Source organism: Camelina sativa, chromosome 17, assembly GCF_030686135.1.
Source record: "Camelina sativa cultivar CO46 ecotype springtype chromosome 17, ASM3068613v1".
NCBI lineage: Eukaryota > Viridiplantae > Streptophyta > Magnoliopsida > Brassicales > Brassicaceae > Camelina > Camelina sativa.
Window position 1 is genome coordinate 6123951 of NC_141896.1, and position 11039 is coordinate 6134989.

The following is an 11039-nucleotide window of genomic DNA, read 5'->3' on the forward strand; positions in this document are numbered from 1 at the left end:
TTTGGTTTCTTAAAATTCTTTCATATTATAGTGACATATTATGAAATTATTTCATATTATAGTGATATATTATTAACATTGCTATAACAAATCAATTTAGAGTGTTTATAGTTTCTAACTTTTATATCAAGTTTCAATATTTAAAAAATATTTCAGAATAAATTTCAACAAAAATATGAAATTAAATTTAAATATTTAAATTTTGACCCATTACTCAGTAAATTTTTTAATTCAATAGATATTATTTTTAAATAATAATATTACTAAAATTTGAATATTTTATAGATTGAACAATTTATATTTGTTTTTAAAAATTCAACTTGGTATATCTGGAAATAAAAATATTTTTTAATTATAATAAATAATATGATAATATATTTGTTTCACAAAATAGACTCATATATAAAAATGAGAGGTATAATGATAATTAACAAATTAATATATTAAGTTAGATATCAAAAGATTAATATAATAATAATTAACAAGTTAATATATTAAGTTAGATATCAAAAAATTTTATTTGATGAATAATTTAATAAAGGAAATTAATATGGTAATTTAGATGATATCAAATGATTCTTTAGAATATTCTCTTTAAAATTTTTGTAAACAACTTGCTCTAATAATAAAATCTTCCGAAAATAAATTAAAGTTGCACCCACTATTTAACTTGTAACCAATTAATCTATAACCTATTTGTAACCAACTTATTAAAATTATATTGTCTACAAAACAATGTTGTGTACTTCCGTTTTATTATAAAGGGGATTATAGTGTATAAAAATATAACCGTTGGCGAAAAAAAACAACCAATCATTAATATAAGTAGTGTAATGGGAAGAAGACAACGTGTATTCACTACTATGGAGGGAGAGGTATCTGTCTAAAAGGTGATTCCTCTGAGTTCGACCATTCGGACACTCTGCCTCGTCCGGCGGAGGTTCAGAGGCACAAACCCTTGGTGGTGGAGAAGATCCTGAACGCGGTGGGAGGAGATCGCACGGCTTGGAGAGACATCAAAGAAGCGATTCTCCAATATCTAAAAGGCACGATCTCGCCGGAAGAGTTAATGGATAATGTTGGGATCTTTGGTCTGAAGGATATCATGGTTGATATAACGGTCACCTTGACACGCTACCTGAATAAGCAACTAAAACAACTAAATCTTATGATCATGATTAACTTAAAAATTTTATGAACTTCCTGAAACAACTAACTAATTGTCGGAAGAGGGTAGACAAACTAAAAACATATATAGAGACTTTTCCAAATTAGCATATACAAAAGTGGTAAAGTGATTACCAAATTAGCATATTCGCCCAACTATATGGGCAGTAAAGTTGAATCCGTATGTAATAGTATTAACTGTTAAACATCGTTTTTCTAACAAGACAATCTAATTGCATTTAGAATTTTGTTTGGTCTGCTTACTACTAAAATTGAATCTTTTGACTTTTCCTTGACATGCACTTGGCACAATGCTCATGTGCTTTTCTTGGACAATGGACATATAGATGATGATATATAAAAGTATACTATTAGTTGTACTAGGTAATTAGTTCACGCAATGCGTGGTTGTATGCATAATAGTTTTGATTATGTCTTAATTTTTGTAAACAAAATTATTGTTTTATTAATGTATGAATCTCAAAATATTGTACTATTGTATGAATCTCAAAAAAATTTATAGCAATTTCTCAAAATAACACTCTTGCCAACATTTTTTGGTATGATTATTTATTATACAAAATTTAAAATATATAAACTTTTCTATAAATAAAAAATTAACAAATACTATAAAAAATTATTACAAATTGATAAGCTATATCAATATAATTAATAATATAGAACTTTAAACATTTTTCTAATATGAGAGAATCTATGTTTATCATGTTTTATAGAGGTTAAACATTAATTTAAAGAATTTTTCTTAATGACATTGTAAACATAAAACTGTAGTATAGTAAAACTGAATCAAATAAAATTATCAAAAAAATTTAGTAACAACGTATAAAATTATTTTATATAGAATATTCCTCATTTCAAAGTTTAAAGCAATTAAAATAATTAAAAATATTAAAATTTAACCATAAACATTTTTTCTTGAAAGATAAATATATTAGTTAGAGGAATGAATGTAAAATTATTGGGTAAGAGTTACATTTTAGTTAAATGTAGAGTTAAATGGAGTTACGTGCCTTTAAAAGTGGGTTAATTATAAATAAATATTTTAATTTATTTTTGACTTAAAAGAAAAGGAATACCAAGTGGCTCAATCAAAATTTAAACTTACAGTTTTTGATTGTTTTGTTGATATAAACTCAACACTCACACATAATATTCCAAATTGAAAATATTACTTTTGAAGTGACAAACTAAATTAGTTTTCTTAAAAAATTATATGAATTTCAATCTAAAGATTTTTTAAAACCCCAAAATAACTTCAATCATTTTGTTTTTTTTTTTTTTTTTTTCACTCATCAATTTAATTTATAGTGCTAGATTTTATACTAATGGTTTCATCTTTAGAGGATTTAGTTAAATGGTATTTTAATAATTATATTATTTTCTATATTTCACTTTCAGTTAAACATGATTTATTTTTGGAATCATTTTTTCATTTTGCTTAAATCAAAAACCAATTTTTTTATAATTAAGTTCTTTTTGTTTTCAAAAACCTCAAATCATAAATAATATAAATATTATATTAATCATTACATATTTATCTATTGGATCACAAAACAAAATAGACTTTGTAAATGGATAATTATATTGATCATTCTAAATTATTAAAAATGATACATGAATATGTGAGATAACCAGAGTACATAATAGAGAATTAGAGATGAATATTTTCAACTTCATGGCTTTATTGTGTGGTGAATATTGTAAAAGTATGAAAAATAATGATTTATAAGATGATAATCTAAAATAGACAATGAAGATAAACATTTTAAAACAGATTCTCAAATAAACTTGATTTTTTGTTAAAACCAACATATGTGAATTTAAATTTAGCTATGGAAATTTTAAAAATAAATATGAGTAGATTAGAAAGGCATGAAACATAAAAGAAATATTTTATTTTTATATAAATAAAATAAAAATTGAAAACAATGTTAATTATATATAATACTTTGTAAATTAAAATACAGAATCAAACTCTTACAACACATATTAGATATAACAACATTTGATATTGGTGAGAGAGGAGGAGAGAATGATTACTTATAAGATGATAATCCAAATTAGATAATGGAGATGAATCTTTAAAAATAAGAACAATGTAAAATATATATATTATGTAGTCTCCAAAATTAAAATTTAGCATTAAAATTTTACAATGTTATTTCATATGTTTGTTTTCTAACCTATACAAGAAAAATAAGAAATTGAAAACAAAAAAAAAACAAAAAATAAATTGAGATACTGTGGAAGAGGATTAGAGAAATGGAAGAGAATGAGAGAATGTGACAATGAGAAAGTAAAAAAATACCAATATGAAAATGAGACAATGTTTATTTATATGATAAGAATTGATGGAAATTATATTTAGAATTACGGAGTTACAAATATTATTTATTGTGTTTGAATAAAACTATGTGGTGGAATATGATTAATGCATAATTTAATTTATTTTCAGTTATAGTTTTATTTTAATGTATGAATTAAATGTATTGTGTTAATTGGATCTTAAATATTATTTAAAGAAATTAAACAATTAGAAAGCAAGTAAAAATAAAAAAATAAAAAAATATTAAATAAAAATCAACCAATAAGGAGATACCAAAACCTTACTTGTATATATATGATTGTGTCTCACTGTCTCCATATGCATACATCAGTCAGTTACAAATCTAAATCATGTTTTATAATTAGTACATCTCCTATTTATTGAGAGTACTTACTAAGGTATCGTTGAGAGTTACGTTAATTCACGTATATTTTTAATACAAAATATTATTAATGTATTCTACATACGATTTGATAGCTACATGGGTGGCCTTGGCTAGTGATCGAAGAATGATACAACACGTACGTACAAATATGTAGAATTGTAGATATAAACATGCATATCTTGACATCTATATATACATTTTTGGAGACATTTATAAAATAAATCTTAAAGTTGGCAATTATTTACAGGCATGTTATTGGTATTAAATAATTAATTTAATAAACAAATTAACTCTACTTATATTTGATTTTTTTATAGAAACTAAGTGTTTAAAAGATAATAAACATAATTGTAAATGTATACATATTTTATTTCCTTATTTTATAAGGAGGTGAGTGAAGAGGTATTGTTTTTTAAAATTTGAAAAACTGATTTGATAAAAACTGACCTTTAGCCTCACATACTATATTTTACTTTCACGTGTTTCGTATGATGAGTTTTTGCGGATTAAAAATCTTTGAATATGTTGTGTGATCCACCTAGCATGGCGGATTTGGACTATAGAACCAACACTAAAACTATTAGTTTATTTCATATACTATAGATTTGTAGTCATAGTTTGGAAAATTAACTTATAAATTATTTAGTATATGAACTACAAAATATTATACATACTACGTAAAAATATACACTAACATACCATATAAGCATATACCTCTCTTTAATTATAGAAAACAAAACTAAGTGTTTTAAAATTTTATATTTTATCTAATAAAAAATTTAATGTAATTAAGTTATAAACTGTATAAAACGTAAGAAGAAGAAAAAACATTCTAAACAAAATTATAAATTAATTAGATAAAATTTAATTAATTGGGAATTTGAAAACTAAATAAATTAAAATTATTTAAAATACATTAATTTATAATTTAGTTTCGCGGTGTACCTTGGATGAAAATTTAGTAGGTATTCTAATAAAAATAGAATATGTAGGTATTATTGTTATTCAGTAATAAAATGGGCTGAAATAGGACCCAAGATTGACCTGAAATGTTTATCTTTTTCTTTGTTAAGATGTTTTTAATGTCTTTTCGAAAGAAACTAATTGAGTGAGATCTAATTAAGAATACGAAAACAAAAATCTTTATATGCTATCGGCTACCGAAAAATTTCCAAATGAAGTTAGCATAAAACTATAACGTTTAATATAAATCGATAGCTGAGATATGATGAATTTGAACCATCTAGTAAACAAAAAAATCTTTAAAAAAAATCACGTGTTATACTTATAACATTTCGTCTAGTAATGACTCGGTTCGAAACTTTTTGGTTTAAAAAATAATAAATCTTTAAAAAGCACTTCCACTTCATAATAAAGAGAAGTTTCATTCAATCCTTGGTTTAGAAAGTCTTTATTGCTAATCTCGTATGTTACTGCATGCACAGATACACTAGTTGACACTTATATAATCGTATTTTACTGCATGCACTAATTGATACTTAATAGAGTAAAAATACAAAATAGAAACTGAGAAGAGAAGAATAAAACGTTGGGCATAAAACTAACTATATAGAATTGAGAGAATCAATTACAAAAAGCGAATATATATAAAGAAATTCACAAAGGATGTGGACAAAAGACAATTAAGTAACAGTAAAATAATACAATTTTTTTCTTACAGCAACTGTTTATAAAATGTGATATGTCAGAGGTGCGCTTCGCTGTCTTAATTCAAATCCAAAGGCACCACACGCGCTACATGTATCGCTTGTATCTCATGCTCCAATTAAAACTCGACAGTTCATAACTCATTAACTATTCTTGTTTTTGTTGTGAAAACTGTTTTTTCTTTAATTGCGATATAATATCAAAACCTTGATTATTTCTCTCTTTAATATTTTTATTTATTTAAAGTTAAATATTAATAAAACATGGAAACATGATCGTTCTGATTATTAATACAAGAAAAACCACTAATCCGGCTCATTTTTTTCAAAAGTGAGGTAAATCATTTTCTCGAAAGAGTGAGAAATTAGTGACTTCAAGAGTTAATAATTTAAATTATTTAGTTGGTTGTTTACTTCGTTCATCTGTACACACACACACACACACTAAAAGACTAGACTATAGAGAGGGTAGCAAGTAGTTACCAAAATTAATTGCATTCGTCGTGACTGGTGGGAGCTTCCGTTTGGGTCTATCTAAATTAAATTGAAACAGCTCATTGGACATGACTTTCTAATAAGCTTCTCTATGCATATATATTTGAGATTAAAATCAATAAATTTTTGGGAGATTTTTTAAAAATTTGAAACCTGAAAGGGAATCGAAATCAAACGAATAATGGCCGTTGAATCACACGTTACTTGTCATGTACCCTCTTTAACAAAACACCAACGAAGTGTTGCCAATCTCAACCATCTTTTTATTTTTCTCTTTTCCAAATCCAATATACTGTTTTTTTTCTTTTCCATTTTATAATTTTTGTGTACTCTTACTTCTTTTCAAATATACATTCTACAGTATCTAATAATATATTTAAATTTAAGTAATTTACTAGATGAATTTTACGAGAAATCATTAAAGTAAAAGGCCTTCCAAAAACAACTAAAAGAATACTTTTACATAAAATCGTACTTGAAACTAAAACTTTATTGTACATGCCTTTGAAACAAATATGTCATTCCTTTCTTAACAACTGATATACATATTTATATACACATTATACATGTAACCATATATTGTGCCAATATATACTGAACCAAACTTAAAAAAAAAACCCCGGTGTAGGAAACCCATAAAAGTAATCATGTTCTCCACAAAACTCAAGCTAGACGACACTAGTACCGTAAGATAATGGCAAGTGTTTTTCTTACAATAATATCTTCTACTTCTACTATACTTTAACAAAACCCAATGGCAATGGCCTAACTTACTACTAGTACTAGATAGATGTATCCTAGATTAATAAACCAAAATAGAAGAGTCTATAAAATACTCCCTCTGTCTCACAAAGATTGATGTTTTGGGATATTTTTTTGTCCCACAAAGATTGATGTTTTGTAGATTTTAAGAAGTAATCATTGAAAATATTTAAATTTTTGAATTGCCATTGGTTTATTTTTTCTCTCTCTACCAAAAAGTAATTATAAATTAATTTACAAATAAAAACTAAAATTTTTCTTAAAATGTGTGAAAATGTCAGAACATCAATCTTTGTGAGACAAAGGAGTAAAAACAAAAGGAAAATGGGAAAACAAAAAGAAAGAAAGACAAGGAAACATATAATTGGTGAAGAGAGGAGGCAGTAATGGAGAACAAGGTCATGGGTTTCAGCGTTTTATTAGTATATTTTTTCAAACTTTGCCTTCATACCCGCGCACTTACTCTTCCTTCCGTTGGCTTTCCTATTTTTATTTCTAAAAAATATATATTTATAGTTCTACAAAATGGTTTTCATGTGGAGAGAGAAATAAAATTATTCAAGACATATGTAATCAAGAAAAAAAAAAGGGTTTTCTTTATTTTTCTCTCTCGTATTTTTTGAATTTGATAAAACGAGACACATGTGTTCATACTTCTTGAATGACTCAACAAATGAAAAAAAGTTTTCTTATATAAAGAAGCCATTTATTTCTCTTTTCTTTTAGGCCATATTTATCGGAGGAACACCTCACCTGATCTTGGGCCTTAAAAAAATCAAATTTAGTGAACAGTGGCCCTAAGATCAGATGAAACGATCTTAATTAAGATCAGTTCTCGCCCTGATCTTGTGCTGACGTGTCCGGTTGTTTAATTTATGCAATTTTTTTTTTTTTTTCATTTCATTCTTTGTTTAATTTTCATTTTCTTCTTCTCTCTTTCCCGATACGCGATTTCCTGGAAACCACGAGAGAATTTTTTCCGGCATCGTCTTCTCCTCTGTCCGGCGATTGAAACACCGGGGCGACCGTCTCCTAGTCGTCTCCTCGTCTCCTCGTGTCGTCGTCTACTCCGGAGCCACCGATTATCGTCGTCTCCTCTGTCTCGCGAAGTGTAGACATCTCCTCTGCGTCGCGAAGCTGAAGATCTCGTCGTCATCTCCGTCTCCTCTGTGTCTTTGGCTAGGTAATCTCCTCTGTCTCGTCGTCTTCTCTGTTTCATTTGGTTTTAGGGTTTTGAATTTGGGGAAAGTTGGATTTAGGGTTTCGATTCGATTTAGGGTTTCGAATTTTGGGGAAAATTGATTTAGGGTTTCGATTAAAATTGATTTAGGGTTTCGGTATGGGGGATAATTGATTTTTCCCCCAAATTAAAATTGATTTAGGGTTTCGAATTTGGGGGAAAATTGATTTAGGGTTTCGATTCGATTTAGGGTTTCGAATTTGGGGGAAAATTGATTTAGGGTTTCGATTAGGTTTTGTTTAAGGTTTCGAATTTGGGGGAAAACTGAGTTAAGGGTTTCGGATTTGGGGAAAACTTGATTTAGGGTTTAGGGCGTTTGATTATATCGTTTGTTTTATTGATCTTATTGCCTTTGATTATAGTGTTTGTTGTATTGTTACTAATCATTAATCGATTTTTGCTTGTTTATGAGGCATGTAGGTGAGGTTTAGCAGGGCGATTTAAATTGGAAACCCGCAAACAACATTCATCTAAAGTAAAAGGTTAGTACCACTCTCTAAAGTTAATTGAAAAGTATTTTTATTTTCATTGTCTTGGTTGAAAATTTATTGTGATGGTGATTGCGAGAGTGTATGTTGGTTGGTTTAAAAGTATTGTTATTTTCATTGTCTTGGTTGAAAATTTATTGTGATGGTGATTGCGAGAGTGTATGTTGGTTGTTTCATTGTGATGTTTGATAGTACAAAGTCATTACTTCTCTAAAACACTAAATGTCTATGTTGTGATGTTCTATGTTGGTTGTGATGTTCTATGTTGGTTGTTTCTTTGTGATGTTTGATAGTACAAAGTCATTACTTATCTAAAACACTTAAAGTCTTTTATTTACTGCTGATGTGACTGTAGTAGGTATAATTAAAATTCTCCAACAACACAAAACTTTTTATTTAATGATCTTCTTAATTTCTCTATATTAACCAATCTTATTTACTTCCTTCTTACCAATCTCTAAATCATCTTTTCTCGGAAATCATCTTTTTTCTTAAGACATAGCTACTTCTGTTCCTCATCTTGTTTCGGATATCATATTTTTTCTTAAGACATAGCTACTGCTCTTCCTCATCTTGTTTCGTAAATCATCTTTTTTCTTAAGACATAGCTAATTCTCTTCCTCATCTTCTTTCGTAAATCAGCTTCTTTCGTAAGACATTGCTACTTCTCTTCCTCGCCTTATTCCGTTTTCATTCACTACCTCCGTTTTAAAAAAAAATCCTATGGAATCAAATAATAATCCTAATAGTCAGTCTCAATCCTACTTTAGTCTTCTAAACTTCCCCTACGACAGCTTTTCTCCAAATGTAAACCTTGGATCTCCTCAAATCCCTTCTTTTTGCTCGCAAACCAGTCCACAGCCGAGTCAACCTCATACTCAAACTGAAGAGACAGCAGAACAACGTAGGGAGAGAAGGATATGGTCCGCAAAGGATGACTTAGTATTAATAAGCGCCTGGTTAAACACATCGAAGGATGGGATTGTTGGGAATGATCAACCGTCTGGATCCTTCTGGAAGCGCATTGGTGATTACTATGCAACAAGCGATCATGTCCTTGGTGGTGGTGAACCAAGGCTCCGTGATCATTGTAGACAACGCTGGCAAAAAATAAGCAGGGAGGTCAGTAAGTTTTGTGGAGCATACGCAGAGGCAAAAAGTGAGAAAGCTAGTGGCATGAATGATGTGGATATTCTGCACAATGCTCACCAACTATACACGAAGCTGTACAAGAAGAAGTTTAGTTTAGAGTATGCTTGGAATGTGCTTCGCTATGAACAGAAATGGATTAATAATGAGCCTATGAACCCAACTCCAAAGACAACCACCTCTTCCAAAAGAAAAGCGGATGAGGAGGCTGCACCATCGTCAGGGTCTGTTGTGGGTGAGCAGGAGAGCAGGCCTGCTGGAATAAAGGCAATGAAAAAGGCGAGGAACAAAGGCAAAGAGAAGGCTGCACCATCGACAGATTTTAGTCAAATGTGGGAAATTAAAAAAAAGGATTTAGAGGGCATGAAGGAACTTCAAAAGATGTCCATTCTAGACACTCTCATTGCCAAGAAAGAAACGCTAGATGAAGATGAAAAAGCTCTAAAGAAAAAGCTAATGGCTGAACTGTTTTAGCTTTAGGGTTTATGCTTGTTTAATTTTAGTTTTATAAGATGTTTTTCATGAATCGGGTTATATTTATTTGATGTTTATGTATTTTCAGAAACTTTGATGAATTTTAATTAATGTTTTCAGAAATTTTAGCTTTATATGTGTTTTTAATGAATCGGGTTAGATATGTTCTTGTATTTTGGGAAACTTTAATGAATTTCGAATGTTTGGTTTGTTTTGGTTTCAGGTTGCACTTAGACATGTTCTCTGACTATGACGAGGGCATAAACAGCCCCTTAAACTATAGTTCCGATACAGAAGATGAGGCTGAGACTGCCTACTATGAACCTAGTCTGTCGAACCGTGATGCTGGTCCGTTACCAAGTCTGTCGAACCGTGAAGCTGGTCCGTTACCAAGTCTGTCGAACCGTGAAGCTGGTCACGTAGTCTGTCGAACCGTGATGCTCAACCCAATGACGAAGTTATCCAACTCAAGGAGCAAGTAATCCAACTCAACGACCAAATGATACAGCTCAAGGTTCTTGTAATCCAGCTGAAGGACAAAGTGAACCACCTGACGGACCGAGTGATCCAGCTGACGGACATAGTGAAAGAGGTCAAGTAAATTATTGTCTTGGAAAGATGTTTGGCTGTTTGTGAATTATGAACCCGTGATGTTGGTTGTTGCTGTTTTTTTTTGCGAATTATGAACCCGTGATGTTGGCTGTTGTTGTCTTTTTCTGCGAATTATTGGTCCGTGAAGTTGGCTGTTGTTGTTTTATTTTGCGAATTATGAACCCGTGTGTTTAGTTTGGAATTTGCAATTGATCACTCTATATATATGAGACATTTTTTTCTCCCCACCAAACAAACATTTCCTTCTATCACC